Below are 6,977 nucleotides of genomic sequence, written 5' to 3' on the forward strand. Positions count from 1 at the left end.
ACGGACATGAAATCAACTTGTCGAAGCTTTTCGGACTTAATTTCGTCTTGTTGACACAAAAGGATGAAGACGTGCTGATTCTGGAGGTCCACATTTAAAGAATAATGTGGGCTTTTGTCAAATATCAGGAGATACGGAGACCGGGAAATTGGTTGTGTGACACTAATAAAAGTGTTTCATCAAGGCAGGACCGACTTTAATACTACTTCCCTTATCACGTGATTATGCGCCGATTCGTAAGAGATCGAAAAGTCTACGCTATTCCGCTGCTCGGCGGAGCCGCAACAGAACGCCGGTGGGGATTGCCAGACGGATTCAGTGGGAATCTGGGGTAAGAATCAGTGTAAACATGAATAATTGGTTCGAGCCTCGACAAAAGTCCCTATTTTAGTAACAAAACTGCACACTTTGAAGACACTATAATGTGTAAGCTCAGTCGACATTTTTTTCAATTCATAGTAGCGTATTTTCCCGCCTATAAGCTGTTACTTTTTTTCCGACGCTTTGACTCTTGCGGCTTATAAAACGGTGTGGCTAATTTATAGGTTTTTCTTCGCTCAAGGTCATAATGTTTTGTATTTAACAAATATTATTCATGTAAGACTTACAGAGACGCTAAAAAGGTGTGTTACCGTTTAGGGCCGGGGTCACCAACCTTTTTGAAACCAAGAGCTACTTCTTGGGTACTGACTAATGCGAAGGGCTACCAGTTTGATACACACTTAAATAAATTGCCAGAAATAGCCAATTTGCTCAATTTACCTTTAATAAATAAATAAATATATATATATATATATATATTGCGATGAGGTGGGGAATTGTCCAGGGTGTACCCCGCCTTCCGCCTGATTGTAGCTGAGATAGGCGCCAGCGCCCCCCGCGACCCCGAAAGGGAATAAGCGGTAGAAAATGGATGGATATATATATATATACATATATATATATATATATATATATATATATATATATATATGCATGCATATATAATATATATATATATATGTATATATATATATATAAATGGGTATTTCTGTCTGTCATTCTGTCGTACATTTTTTTTACTTTTACGGAAGGTTTTTTGTAGAGAATAAATGACGAAAAAAAACACTTAATTGAACGGTTTAAAAGAGGAGAAAACAGGAAAAAAATGAAAATGAAATTTTGAAACACAGTTTATTTTCAATTTCGACTCTTTAAAATTAAAAATTCAACCGGAAAAATGAAGAGAAAAAATATCTAGTTCGAATCTTTTGGGAAAAAATTAAAAGAAGAATTTATGGAACATCATTAGTAAGTATTCCTGATTAAGATTAATTTTAGAATTCTGATGACATGTTTTGAATAGGTTAAAATCCAATCTGCATTTTGTTAGAATATATAACAAATTGGACCAAGCTATATTTCTAACAAAGACAAAACATTATTTATTCTAGATTTTCCAGAACAAAAATTTTAAAAGAAATTCAAAAGACTTTGAAATAAGACTTAAATTTGATTGTAAAGATTTTGTAGATTTGCCAGAATATTTATTTTAAATTTTAATCATAAGTTTGAAGAAATATTTCACAAATATTCTTCGTCGAAAAAACAGAAGGTAAAATGAAGAATTTAATTAAAATGTATTTATTATTATTTATAATAAAAAACAAATTACTTGAACATTGATTTATGTAAATTGTCAGGAAAGAAGAGGAAATAATTTAAAAAGTAAAAAGGTATATGTGTTTAAAAATCCTAAAATATTTTTTAAGGTTGTATTTTTTTTCTAAAATTGTCTTTCTGAAAGATATAAGAAGGGGAAAAAAAAACAATAAATGAATTTATTAAAACAAGTGAAGACCAACTCTTTAAAATATTTTCTTGGATTTTCAAATTCTATTCGAGTTTTGTCTCTCTTAGAATTAAAAATGTTGAGCAAAGCGAGGCCAGCTTGCTAGTAAATAAAAAAAATAGAGGCAGCTCACTGGTAAGTGCTGCTATTTGAGCTATTTTCAGAACAGGCCAGCGGGCTACTCATTTAGTCCTTACGGCGTTGGTGACCCCTGGTTTAGGGTATGGCACCATCTTTTGGACGAGTTCGCTCACTGCGGGGTGAACATTTACAATATTGCCTTCCTTTTAGTACTTTGAACCGGAAGTACTTGTGCCGTTCTGTCTTCCTGCCGGCCATAGCGTTTCCACATATGGATTCTCTATTCATCACTCCAAGCAACATTTGTAAGTTTTATAATATAACTAAAACTATTCTTACTTACTAAAAACGTACAATGTGTAGGAGTGTTTTCATGCATATTTGTACGTGCTATTGTAATGTAATGAAGCTAGCGTTGTTGGCATTAGCTAAGATGCTAACCTAATTACGAGTTCGTGTTAGTATCATAAACTTACAATGGCATTCTTTTTGCATTGTTTCAGTTTCACAAATTCCTCCACAAACTCACCAAAACCTCACTGTGGAGTTGTTGAGTCTGTTTAGCTGATTGGAGAGCTAGTTTCCGTAGCTAGTGGGTCCATGACGATGACTTCTGTTTTGTTTGATCAGCCGTTTTACTGCCGGTGCAGCTAATATTTGTAAAAATATTTTCACATTAAGGTATACATTTGTTATTTACATCTGGAAATAACGGTAACAATCTTTCTTTTATCCAAACAACACAACATTACAGCAAGCTTAAATGTCAACACGCGTGCACACACCAAAGCCCCGTTGGTGTGCTCCAAAATGTTAAACTCCATGTTTACATTTTTTAAAAAAATCATTACTCACTAAAACGTACCATGTGTGATGTCTTTAGGAAGGTTTTCATGCATATTTGTACGTGCTATTGTAATGTAATGAAGCTAGCGTTGTTGGCATTAGCTAAGATGCTAACCCAATTACGAGTTTGTGTTAGTACAATTAACTTATAATGGTATTATTTTTGCATTTTTTCAGTTTCACAAATTCCTCCAAAAACTCACCAAAACCTCACTGTGGACTTATTGAGTCTGTTTAGCTGATTAGAGAGCTAGTTTCCGCAGCTAGTGGGTCCATGACGATGACTTCTGTTTTGTTTGATCAGCCGTTTTACTGCCGGTACGGCTAATATATGTACGAATATTTTTATTTCAAGGTATGCATTTGCTATAGCCTGGAAATAACGGTAAAAATCTTTTTTTTATTTTTTATTCAAACAACACAACATTACGGCCAGCTTAAATGTCAACACGCGTGCACACACCAAAGTCCCGTTGGTGTGCTCCAAAACGTTAACCACTTTTACATTAAAAAGAAAATCATTACTTACTAAAACGTACGTGTCTTTAGGAGTGTTTTCATGCATATTTGTACGTGCTATCGTAATGTAATCAAGCTCGTGTCGTTAGCATTAGCTAAAATGATAACCCAATTACGAGTGTCTTTCTCAGTATCATTAACTTACAATGGTATTATTTTTGCATTTTTTCAGTTTCACAAATTCCTTATCAAACTCACCAAAACCTCACTGTGGAGTTATTGAGTCTGTTTAGCTGATTACAGAATTAGTTTCCGCAGCTAGTGGGTCCATGACGATGACTTCTGTTTTGTTTGATCAGCCGTTTTACTGCCGGTGCGGCTAATATATGTAAAAATATTTTTACTTCAAGGTATACTTTTGCTATAGCCTGGAAATCTAAACAACACAACAATACAGCAAGCTTAAATGTCAACACGCATGCACACACAAAAGTCTCACTGGTGTGCTCCAAAACGTTAACCACCATGTTTACATTAAAAAGAAAATCATGTTTGCCTTGTGTCGGCGAATATGTGCTGTCATTGTCGAACAGCCTGGGAGTTTCGGGTGATTAAACGAGCACTGACTTCACGTAGTCACCGCTAGCGTTGGCACAAACTTGCATTGTAAAGCGATCCTTCGTCGGCTTGTGTCCCACCAGTGCATTCTCCTTCGCTGTCATAAAGGTCCGCTGTGGCATTTTTTGCGGTCTCATCACAATTAAAGAACTGCTGCGGAACAGACTGAAGTTGCCGCAAGCCCAAAGGTAGCTCAAAGCAGTTGTCCAGCAACTCAAAGCTATATAGCTGGACTGCGAGAGTTTGGACAACATTTGAAGTTTCTGATCACACAAATCCCGTGCGTACAGGATGTAAACAGGATGTGACGTAGAGGGCCCCGCCTCTTCAAAATGGCCAAGCCCTTGGTATAGGAAGTGATGTCTTAAAAATGGCAGTGTTCCTACAAACCCTGTTTCCATATGAGTTGGGAAATTGTGTTAAACGGAATACAATGATTTGCAAATCATTTTCAACTCATGCGTAAGCCATTTATCAACAACATCCAGAAACGCTGCCGGCTTCTCTGGGCCTGGGATCATCTAAGATGGACTGATGCAAAGTGGAAAAGTGTTCTGTGGTCCGACAAGTCCACATTTCAAAATATTTTTGGAAATATTCGACATCGTGCCATCCGGACCAAAGGGGAAGCGAACCATCCAGACTGTTATCGACGCAAAGTTCACAAGCCAGCATCTGTGATGGTATGGGGGTGCATTAGTGCCCAAGGCATGGGTAACTTACACATCTGTGAAAGCACCATTAATGCTGAAAGGTACATACAGGTTTTGGAACAACATATGCTGCCATCCAAGCTCTGTCTTTTTCATGGAAGCCCCTGCTTATTTCAGCAAGACAGCATGGCTTCGTAAAAAAAGAATGCGGGTACTTTCCTGGCCCGCCTGCAGTCAAAACCTGTCTCCTATCGAAAATGTGTGGCGCATTATGAAGCGTAAAATACGACAACAGAGACTGTTGAACGACTGAAGCTCTACATAAAACAAGAATGGTAAAGAATTCCACTTTCATAGCTTCAACAATTAGTTTCCTCAGCTCCCAAACGTTTATTGAGTGTTGTTAAAAGAAATGGTGATGTAACACAGTGGTGAACATGCCCTTTCCCAACTACTTTGGCACGTGTTGCAGCCATGAAATTCTAAGTTAATTATTATTTGCAAAAAAAAAAAGTTTATAAGTTTGAACATCAAAAATATTGTCTTTGCAGTGCATTCAATTGAATATGGGTTGAAAATTATTTGCAAATCATTGTGTTCCGTTTATGTCAGTTTGTTGGTGACGAACTCCAAGATGCAGAGAAGGAGGCAGGCATTGCGTAAGAAAACATAATTTAATTAAACACTAAGACAAAACCGAACAAAAGGGTACAAAAAAAGGCACGCACAAGGCGGAAAACCAACTTGGCTAGGAAGAAAAACAACTACTGTGACACGACGGAACTATGGCATGAACAGATTGAACAGAAGTAGACAAAGCTACAATTGACAAGACAGGTAGTGGTGACATCAACACAACAATAATCCATCAGCTGACTGGAGGACAAAACAGGCTCAAATAGTGACTGGCTGATTGACAACGGGTGTGGCCAGGTGCCAATCAGCCACAGCTGAGGCGACACAGCACTCAGGGAGACAAACAGGAAACAGAACCAAAATAAGAGTGCTGACAAGAACTAAAGACAGGAAAAACTACACACACACAGAGGAAAAACTAAAACACAACCAAACTGTCAGGGACAAGCCTGACAGTTTATATTTACATCTAACACAATTTCCAAACTCTTATGGAAACGGAGTTTGTACACAGAGACATGGTTGGCACACAGAGGCATATTTGGCGCAATGTAAAGGTTCCTAAACCGAAAAGGTCGCAAATAGAGACGTTGGTAAATGTACCTCCGTCAGGTTGGCAGGGAACATGTTCAACCACATAAAAGCTTAGCCTGGTTTGACTTTCACTCGTCCAAAAAGGAATGCGGAACTGACGGTCCGAGTTACACTGGACTCCGAGGTGGACTCAACACCAGCCTGTCGCCATGCTCCTCTTACGCTTGGAGTATGGAAACTTAAACTTGGTGGAACCTGTTCTTCCTCCAAAGCTCCCAGTGATAATCCTTCCAGGACGGCTCACCGACTAATTCAGATTAGCTTCCGCTGGCAGGGCCGGGCGGTCAGAAAGCGGGGGAGAAGGTTGGCATTGTCAGTGGTGACATTGTTTTCTAATGTGTCTTTTATATTTAATACAGAGCACTTTTTCAGTTAGTCCGCACTAATCCCCTTGTGTTGTGTCCAGCCCCGAGTCTGTCAGTCACACAGCGGGTGAGTGTGACAGGCATTTCTTCTGCCTCATCTGCCTAGCAACAGGTCAATCAAAAAAGGATGTACATAAATATGTTGATCATTGTTGTTAATATTGTTGAAATGATTAATAATAGGTCACACATGATTTTGCTGTATGTGTAAGAATGTAATGGATATCATTTAATTTGTAATGTTATCCGATATCGCCACAAATAATATTTTCTCATACTTTCCCCAAAAATGTTTTTGTTAAAATCAAAATACTGAAATATCTGCTTGATTTAGGATTTTAAAGTAAGTTATCCAGCAAAGTGTACACTGTAAAACATGAAAATAGATTTTACTGTTTATAGCATATTATCGGAATTTCCAGGCCATAGCAATTGTATACCAAATTTTTGAAGAAAAAATATTTTATTTACTGACAGATGTATACTCTGTACAAAATATTTTTTGAATGTACATACATGTTTACAAACAGTGCCTATAACACGGTAGACCAAACAGAACAGAAGTCATCGTCATGGACCCGCTAGCTGCGTAAGCTAGCTCTTCAATCAGTTAAACAGACTCAATATCAGATGTAAAACAGATCAGTACCCAGATGTAAAACCTTTTTTTTCCACAATCACCCTTTTCATATAAAGCCACAAAGGAATGGAACGACCTCACAACGAACTTGAAAAGTCTAACCGATTACTCTTCATTTCAATTGAAGTTAAAAAGTGGCTTTGGAGCAATCGAAGCTGCTCACACGGTCAATAAGGTGGGCACAATGTCTGACACATCAACTTAATGTGTATTATATTTATCCATGAGAGCGTTTTTGTTGTATATTGTGAGGT

Source organism: Nerophis ophidion, linkage group LG16 (genome assembly GCF_033978795.1).
Source record: "Nerophis ophidion isolate RoL-2023_Sa linkage group LG16, RoL_Noph_v1.0, whole genome shotgun sequence".
NCBI lineage: Eukaryota > Metazoa > Chordata > Actinopteri > Syngnathiformes > Syngnathidae > Nerophis > Nerophis ophidion.